The sequence below is a fragment of the Ruditapes philippinarum genome, unplaced genomic scaffold (assembly GCF_026571515.1).
Source record: "Ruditapes philippinarum isolate M1 unplaced genomic scaffold, ASM2657151v2 ctg565_1_1_1_1, whole genome shotgun sequence".
NCBI lineage: Eukaryota > Metazoa > Mollusca > Bivalvia > Venerida > Veneridae > Ruditapes > Ruditapes philippinarum.
Genome location: NW_026854120.1, coordinates 168626 through 178676, shown reverse-complemented (window position 1 = coordinate 178676; position 10051 = coordinate 168626).

The window sequence follows — 10051 nt, the reverse complement described above, 5'->3', positions numbered from 1 at the left end:
ACAGCGGCGGGTGAATATGATTTACGCATGTGCAGTTATGACTAGGTGTAGTTTTATATTCATTGGCTGAATTTTCCCCATATAAAATAGAATCTGATTCACATTTAATGACAGTACAGCATAGACTATTTAAATTGTTGCATTTTGTTCTTTATGGCATATTTATTGCATGGTCTGGAACTTTTCCTTTGTTCTTACTAACCCATTATACTCAGTACACTTCAATGAGCATTTGAAAACTGTATTGATATATAACAGTTCAGTTTTTTCATTGATTCATATAGGAAAAAAACTCGACTGTTGTATATCGGTCGAGTTTTTTTCGCACCTTGTATATATCAATGCAGTTTTTTTTTTCATAGAGGCTCCAATGGGGCAGTGGTAACGACCAATCCCAGTGACAAAAAAAAAAAAAAAATTAATACAATGAAAAAATATTAACAAAATGAAATTTACTCTCATTTAATCAAAAGGTACATCCGCTGAATGAATTCTTTCCACTGGAAAAAAAGCCCTTTAATCTTGAATCAATCTTGGTAACAGTTTACAATCCGCCTATAACATTGGATGTCTTTTGTATTTTTTTTTTTTGCGGCAGCAAAAACAACTTGAAAAAGCTGCATTATCATAAATAGCTGTAATGTAGCTAACGATTTATTTATTTATTTGTTTCTATTACAAAAAAAGAAAAAATTATGTCATTGCGATAAAACAGTTATAGTATATGAATTTTGTTAGTTACGGGGTATAACACTGGCTGGGGCAACATCTTGGGATATTTCTGCAAATGGTCTAGCCATTTTTATGCCCCCACAGAGTGGGAGCATATAGCGTTGCACTTGTCCGTCCGAGTGTCCGTCCGTCCGTCATTCCGTCCGTACGTCTGTCCGTCCGTACGTCCCGAAATCTTGTGAACGCAACTCCTCTTAAACCGGATGGCAGATTTTGCTTAAACTTCCAAGGATGAACAACCTTAATGTGTAGATGGTAGTAAAGGAAGGAATTTTTGCTGCGACCAAATTTAACAGAATTATGGCCCTTTGTGGATTTTTTCACTGTATACTATGTAGAAATTTTGTGAACGCAACTCCTCTTAAACCGGATGGCAGATTTTGCTTAAACTTCCAGGGATGAACAACCTTAATGTGCAGATGGTAGTAAAGGAAGGAATTTTTGCTGCGACCAAATTTAACAGAATTATGACCCTTTGTTGATTTTTCACTATATACTATGTAGAAATTTTGTGAACGCAACTCCTCTTAAACCAGATAGCAGATTTTGCACAAACTTCCAGGGATGAACAACCTTAATGTGAAGATGGTAGTAAAGGAAGGAATTTTTGCTGCGACCAAATTTTACAGAATTATGGCCCTTTGTTGATTTTTTCACTATTTACTATGTAGAAATTTTGTGAACGCAACTCCTCTTAAACCGGATGGCAGATTTTGCTTAAACTTCCAGGGATGAACAACCTTAATGTGTAGATGGTAGTAAAGGAAGGAATTTTTGCTGCAACCAAATTTTACAGAATTATGGCCCTTTGTTGATTTTTAGTTTTCAACTTGTGGCACATGTAGTCCAAAAAATATTTGACCTAGAGTCATAAGATTGACAGAACAGTTGCGTGTGGGGGCATCCGTGTCCTATGGACACATTTCTAGTTTAGTAGAAACATCCCTTGATGTTGCCCCAGCCAGTGTTATATCCTCGTAACTAACTCGTTTCATATACTATAACTATTACTTCTCTATTCAAAACTCTTTACTCCACAATAACAGGTAAAAGTAACACCGCAATGATAGGTACATTGATAACTTGTTTTTAGTCCCCTACCGGTTTACCGGAGGGGACTTTAGGTTTACCCTCCGTCCGTCCGTCCGTCCGTCCGTCAGTCCGTCCGTCCACAAAACTGGATCCCGCGATAACACAAAAAGTACTGAAAATATTTTAATGAAACTTGGTATATGGATAGATGGCAGTATGGAGATTATGCACGTCTTTTTCTTTTCTTCCTATGTTGAAAATTCTGGTTGCTATGGCAACAAATAGACTGAAAATATGGCAAATTTTACACATAACCTGGATCCCACGATAACGCAAAAAGTACTGAATTTTTTTTTATGAAACTTGATATATGGATAGATGGCAGTCTGAAGATTATGCACGTCTTAAAATTCTTTTCTTCCTATGTTGAAAATGTTGGTTGCTTTGGCAACAATTAGACTGAAAATATTTCAAATTTAACAGAAAAACTGGATCCCGTGATAACGCAAAAGTATTGAAATATTTTTATGAAACTTGACATATGGGTAGATGGCAGTATGGAAATTATGCACATCCTTTTCTTATCTTCCTGTGTTGAAAATTCTGGTTGCTATGGCAACAAATAGACTGAATTTCAAGATTTCTGATTCTAGTTTTTAAGTTTTTTCACTATAAGTTCTTTATTTCTTAAGGTATTTTCTTCAAACTTTAAAAATAAGTTGCTAGTCATCAACCACATCATATGTGACAAAGTTTACAACTCTAGCACAAAATTTATCAGAATTACCTCCCTTGAACTTAAAATTTTCATGAAAAAAAACATTGTTTTTTTAATAACTTCTTTTTTTCTGAACGTATCTACTTCAAACTTCATATAAATGTTTCTTATTATCACTCAACATTTGTGAGTGTTCAATATTCTAGCAAGACTATTTCCAGAATTATGCCCCTTTTGAACTTAGACTTTTTTTTGAGAAATTGGTAATTTTTACTCCAACTTCTTCAATCATGATAGAATTTTCTTCAAACTCCCACATCATTATAATATGACAAGGTTTATAAATCTAGCATCCATATTTCCAGAATTATCTCCTCCTTAAACTTTTAATTTTTCCTATTTGTTCTTTTAACTTTTATTTACTTCAATTTCAAAATAAATATTCAATATTCATACCTTCATTACTAATTGTTCTTTGTTACACTCACATCATGTATGACATCGTTATCTCAGTTTTTTTTTCAATTTTGCTTTTAAAATGTTATATTTTGATAACAGGGATGTTTAAAAAATAACTTTAGACTGTCCTTCAGTCCGTCTGTCTGTCTGTTCACTGTGATCACTTTTAAAGAACTTTTTCAACAAATTTACTTAAAATAGAAACATAAGTGAATGGCCAATGGCCCTTCAGAATGTTGCTTGGGCTCTTACCGGTAGGGGACTTATGGATTGCTTGCAATACTATGATAATTGCTTGTTAATATTAGGCTTTACTTTTGTGGGTTTTTTTTAATGATAATCTTAGGCTGGTCATATAATAAAACAATTAATAACTAATGATCCATTGATTATGATGTGATATTCAACGGCTGACTAGTTTTATGCTCGGGTTCTACAGGGTGACTTAGCTCCAGAGATGGGTTTGACACTATGTTTAATTTAGGGTTTAAGATGCGAGGCCTTTAGGCTAACGTTCTGGAAAAGATGAAAGACAGTTTTAAACAGTTGTTCACGTTTAATGTCTGAAGTCCAAAGTAAGAATCGCATCATATATACAGTTACAAATATAAAATACAATTTGAAATACATAATAGTTTTTAACATAATAAAAACATATCACAACATAGGTACTTATATTTGCAGACTGCAATAAATGTATATTTAATTATAATGGGGAAAATAATAAGTTTTCATTTAATAAAATATAATAACTCGCATTAGCTAGTGAAAGGTACAATGTCATTACTTAAACTAAACAACTTTATATACTAGTATAAATTGCAAATTGCAAACTTATATACAAGTGTTTATTAATGTTATTGTCCTTTTGTTACATTGTAAAAAAAAATGAAACAGTAATCTTTACAATATTGTTGTAATAATTCACTTAATATTTAGATCTTATTCTAATTTTAGAAAAATCAACCTAACACATTTAACAAGAAAACATATTTACACAAAGTTTTTCAACTTTTGTTATTAAGTCTCTTTTCATAGATAAAAGGTAATAAAGACAGAATTTACAAACTGCCAGAAATTCATGTAATTATAAGATAATTTAATAGTATGGTAAGCAATGGTTTCATTTATGACCCTTTGCCATTCTCATTAAATATGAAAACATTTGAGAATGCATACTAATGAAAAATACAATATAATAATTTCAAAAGTAGAAATTAAAATATAACACAGTTGCAAAAATTCAGATGATAAAAACTACATAATGATTTTATAAACAAAGTACAAATATTTAGAAAATTAAGTATCATATTTAGTTTAATTATTCTAAATTGTACATTAGAAAATACAAAAATATCACATACCTGGAAAAGATGAAAGACAGTTTTAAACAGTTGTTCACGTTTAATGTCTGAAGTCCAAAGTAAGAATGACTTCAGATCTGTCTTTTGGTATAAAAATCAGCTTTCTTTTCCCAGGAAGGATTATTGCAGTACAAACACAGGAACTAGGGTTTCATACCTATCTTTGTGTTATAATCAATTAAGGGTTTGGTATTTTGCTTAAGGGATTGACACTGCTTACTAAGATATGCCATCTGGTAAGAGCTGATAAAACTACATTGTTAAAGATTTGGCTGTTTTAACACTTATAGAATTTAAGCCAGCACATACATTTTCAGACAATAATAACCAAAGCTGAATTGATGGCTTAATCTTTTACTAAGTTTTTATAGTAAAGTAAATTTGGCAAGTTTGAAAAATTAAGTACCAAATATTCTTACAATTAATAAAATGGAAATTAAAAAACTGAAAAATATTGAAAGCAAAAGAATTTAAGAAAAATAGTAATATTCAAATTATCAAAATAAAATATATAGATATTATTACACTAGTTGTAATGGTAAATAAAATTACCCTAAAATCTAGAGTGTAATACTAGCCAATAATTGTATAATATTGTATGCAAGTGTATAATATTGCATGCAAGTGTGATAATATTATATGCAAGTGTATAATATTGTATGCAGTATGCAAGTGTATAATATTGTATGCAGTATGCAAATGTATAATATTGTATGCAGTATGCAAGTGTATAATATTGTATGCAGTATACAAGTGTATAATATTGTATGCAGTATACAAGTGTATAATATTGTATGCAGTATGCAAGTGTATAATATTGTATGCAAGTGTATAATATTGTATGCAGTATGCAAGTGTATAATATTGTATGCAGTATGCAAGTGTATAATATTGTATGAAGTATACAAGTGTATAATATTGTATGCAGTATGCAAGTGTATAATATTGTATGCAAGTGTATAATATTGTATGCAGTATGCAAGTGTATAATATTGTATGCAGTATACAAGTGTATAATATTGTATGCAGTATGCAAGTGTATAATATTGTATGCAGTATGCAAGTGTATAATATTGTATGCAGTATGCAAGTGTATAATATTGTATGCAGTATACAAGTGTATAATATTGTATGCAGTATGCAAGTGTATAATATTGTATGCAGTATGCAAATGTATAATATTGTATGCAGTATGCAAGTGTATAATATTATATGCAGTATGCAACTGTATAATATTGTATGCAGTATGCAAATGTATAACATTGTATGCAGTATGCAAGTGTATAATATTGTATGCAGTATGCAAGTGTGATAATATTGTATGCAAGTGTATAATATTGTATGCAGTATGCAAGTGTAATAATACATGATCCGGTATAACATAGTTACATTTATATAGCAGATAATAAATTGTTCTAGACCAAAATATTATAATTCATCATATAAATGTTCACTTAAAGCACTTAAATCTTCATCAGTATTTTTTTTCAAGAAATAATTTACAAGAATATCCAAATGATACATGCATACCATTTCTATTGTTTTTATCAACATTTAAAATACTTATGGAAAATGTGCCCATTATAGACCAATTTACTTTAAAACAAACAAAATAAAATATTAAGGAATTGTGTTGTATCAACTTGATTAGCTCACTGACTATATACATGTATTCCTCAATACCACAATGCCTAAAGCTTGGGTGTTTAACTTGTACAATCTTCTAAAGATACTGCACAAAATTATTATAAAAATTGCCCATGGGATCAAAATTGACCCCCACTCTAGGTGTTACTTTGTTTATATAAACTAATATAGGAAAAACACATTTAAGTCTTCTTTATGGCTCAGCACTTAAAATAGTTGGTCAAAGGGAAGTAATCAGTAATATAATGCATTAGTGGATTGTCTACCTTAGATTGATTTCAGGATAACACAATGCTAAATATATTCAATGGACCTGTCTATCTTTTAATCTGGAAAAAAAAACATTCATCACATTTAGGGAAAATTTCAAACTATGTACTGACTGAATAAAATACACAACAGACTGTCACCATGATCAGACAGCAAGAATGTGTTGGCTAATCTAAGTCTGCAAAGATTTCATGGGCAGGGTTTTCATTTATATGTGAAACAAAACAACTGATTTGGCCAAAGGTCAAGGGGGATATTTTAATCTACTGGCTGAAAATACAAGTGATTTTAACAGCATTTCAACCGATGATACAGATCTCCAATCTGTTAATAATGAAAACCCTGCATCATTGGTATTGGAATATTCAGATGCTTTAAGCAGGTAAAATGCTAATGTGCTGAATTTCTTTCTTTGTTTTTTCACTGTGGATTAGTATAATATTATCCAATCAAACACCAGAGTTAGAATAAACATCAGACCAGCTCTTTCCTCTTCATTATGGAGTTAGGAAAAATCTGTCACAATCATTGTCAATTGAAAATTAACACATCAGATGAAAAATGTTACTCTTTGCATTAAAGATTGAAAGAAGCAGATTCGGGTACTTTTTTGCCACTAACTTTTTCTCTGATATAAAGGAAGCAATTGAAAGAAAATTTTTTACTGCAAGTTCATAATTTAATTAAAACCAACAGCAGGACCAAATAGTACCACCATATGAGCATGATTGTGCAGTGTCCGATAACAGTCTGCCTTGCAAGCTCTTTGGACCGGCAATATTCTGCACTTAGGAAAGCACATGTGTTGCTTGTGGTTTTAAATGTAATTAAGGAACTTAATTCTAAAAAATAGTTTCTTTTGGCGTCAGAAATGCCGCTCTTTTCTGAAGGTAGCTTAAAAGCGACAAAAAATCGTAACCATATTGAAATCCCGATTGCGAGTACGTCCCTTTAAACCTTTTACCATGAGGACTGTTCAGAATTATACAAAAGGAAAATTGTGGACAATAAGATCAATCAACTTTTACATTTTCTGCATCAAATATTGTACAAATCGGTTTTGCGCAGTATTATATTAAACTAATAACATTTCCCAGTAAAGCGAACAATCTTTCATGAGCCGTATTTCGTAAGCGAACACATTTCACAATGAGATAACAGGCACATGTTATATGTCTGCACCAAATGCACCATCTCCATCTAAGACGGAATTGCTAAAACTTTTCATTACATTCTGAAAGCATGATTTAGTGCTGTAAGACAGCTAAATATTGGAAATGAGTAGATTTCATAAATGTTGATCTTTCTGACTGACTTTTAACCTCTGGTACATCAATGTTATCACAAAATCAATAATTTTATTCAAGCACCCTTTTATCCCTGAAATATTGATACAATGGCTGTTCCAATAAGTCATGGACAGCAGTGTTTAGATACAAAATACTCAACAAGCTTCTTAAAGATTTTTACGGATATTTAATACACCATTGCCGAGTGTACATGCAAAAAATCAGCGAGATATCATTAAAAGTTTAAAACAATAAAATATGTCTCTCAGGATAATAGTGCATATATTAGCAACCCTTGTGTTATTTTTTTTTCATTATACCATATAGTAAAACATTTTAATATAGTGAAAAGTTTACATGAGCAGAGTGGCCAGGGGAGAGAACTAGAACTAAAACATGTCATTTTCTTAAGTCTATACAGATTGCTCTCCCCTGGGGAATATTGCAAAAAAAAATTATTGACGTGGGTGATATTCATTTCAGGATTATAGATTGAAATAACACCATGTGTGGTGACTTTAGGCTAAAATAGTAAATAGTTTATGTGAGGTATTATAATTAATTTCATTACACAGAACAACCTGGTAAAGCAATGCAACCTATGCTCAAACATCATTATTACGTTTTGTGACATTCTTTCAATGTTTCTTATTATTAAAAAATCAACTTTGTGTATTTTTCCACAGTTTTTTACTGTTTCATCAGGACCATAAGTGTCATTCAGAACTAAAGCAAAAATTGATAACCATTTGGTGGGCCATGTCAGCTTCTCCATATTTACTGTGCTTATATGATCAAGGTATGAAACAAGTAAAATGGTTTCCTGCGGAGAACATTTTTGATGATATTAAGATATTTCATATAACTATCTTCAACATTGTTTGGGTGGGTGGATAAATAAACGTTTGTATCAGGAATATAGTTGACAATAATCGATCAATATAGAAGAAGGTCTTTGGAAACTGGTGACCGTTAATGACCGGAGAAGGTCGAACATAAAACAATTATTTCTTTTTAAGAAAATGATTAAATAGGCCTACCATTTTATGAATAATTCCGAGCAAAAAAAAAGAAAGAAAAAAAACAAACACACAAGTTTTCGCAGAAAACATCTCTATTTATTATGGCAGATGCCACTACGAATATTTTAATTTTGTAGATTTTCAGTATAAATAATTTATTGTTTGTAACATTTTGAGATACATATTAAAGAAACATTGATAAGTTTCAAACACATCATTCAAGTTAGGTGTTATTCTGACTTATTCCCTAGAGGATTATCCGTAACATACCAGCAAACGGTATTTAGCCAGGTTTTCGAAAAGGCCGATTAACCAATCATGTACGGTTTACAGATCACATGCTCCTCCATGTACCGAAAACAGGTCACGTGCTCCTCCATGCCTCAAAAGTTAAACGCATACCAATACCCTGCGGTCTCCAGACCGCAGGAAATAAAAGAAGCACTGTAAAGATATATGTCTTGTGATCTTGAAATTATGTCATATAGCATTAGATATTCAGTAAATTTATTGAAATATACTTCTTAACCCTTTCACTGCCATAAGGACGGCATATGCCGTCCTTATTATTTTCGGCGTATTTGCCATATGGACGGCTTTTGCCGTTTCTGTAATAATAAAAATAATAATAATAATAATAATAATATAATAATAATAATAATAATAATAATAATAATAAATATATAGATAATTTATACCATCGACAATAATTTTTATATCATACTAGCAGATTTGGAAATATATATGATTATTATAGTACTAATAATAATAATTATATTAATATTATTAATATAGTAATTTCTTAGAAAACCCTCTGGCAAATAGGGGATCAATAAATCATTCACCCTCTGGCAGCGAAAGGGTTAATTTACTTCAGATAGGTAAAGATATACTTGTGCAAAGATATTTTAGGCTTGGGCATTAGATTTTTGTTTAACGGTGATTGTCCGCTACTTTGTTGAACAGCCCTCGTATTTTCTTCCTTTCTAGATATTATCTGCAACTCTCAAACTATAACTCCAAGACACATCTACTACTTTGTTAACATTTTGCTACTTTCTTGATAAATAATTTCACATTCTGCACTCCTTTCTAAGGCTTTCTTCAGGTGTTATGTATCTAACATGCTCTAAAACAATAATTTAAATGTTATAAAACTCATGTTTGCCATTTCTAAATAAGAAAAAAAAAAATTCTGAGGCCTAATGTGTCGTTAAATCAGATAAGTCATATGACATTGATAGGTACCTGACATGTCAACCACTTTGATTAAATTTCCCTGAAACTAAAATAATTCATCACAAAATACTCAGGTTTTACAGTAATTCTGTTTTTTTTTCCAGACCATTACTGTACAAATAGTTACTTACAATTCTTTATAGATATGATTAGCACAGATGGCCAGTGTAAATAGATTACACTGGTTTGGGTTAATTGTTCCACCGGACTGAAGTTTGCCAAAGACGTTGGAATGAAGTTATGTAATTGGTTGTAACACGTTCGTTCGTTAATTAAAGT